At 28.5% G+C, this 298-nt stretch overlaps 1 protein-coding gene across 2 annotated transcripts in view; it reads right to left on the bottom strand.

The window, feature by feature from the left end:
• Window positions 1-298, bottom strand: part of PID1 (phosphotyrosine interaction domain containing 1) — a 150998-nt gene that overhangs the window by 33266 nt on the left and 117434 nt on the right. The gene's annotated exons all lie outside the window — the stretch shown is intronic.

Genomic DNA, 298 nt, shown 5'->3' with positions numbered 1-298 from the left:
CTAAAATACACATTAAGACTCTGCATTAGTATCATCATAATTATGTTGCTTTTTCTGACATGAAAGAGATGTAAAAACCTTATAAAAACACAGTCCTTGAACTGCTGCTTACAAACAACCTCCTTACTATTTTCCTTTATTGAAGAGGGATAGGAGATGCACAGACAGCACTCAAAAACTGAATTTTCAATTGTAATTATGTCTACTTACTTTCAAAGAATATGTAAAAAAACTTTGTTAAGAGTAAAAGATTAAAATCATTAATCTGTTCTCTCACATCAAATTACAATAAAATTTA

The sequence above is a fragment of the Falco punctatus genome (assembly GCF_963210335.1).
Source record: "Falco punctatus genome assembly, chromosome: 13".
NCBI classification, from domain to species: Eukaryota; Metazoa; Chordata; class Aves; order Falconiformes; family Falconidae; genus Falco; species Falco punctatus.
Note: the sequence above shows the minus strand (reverse complement) of the source record. Positions and strands in the feature narration are given on the sequence as shown.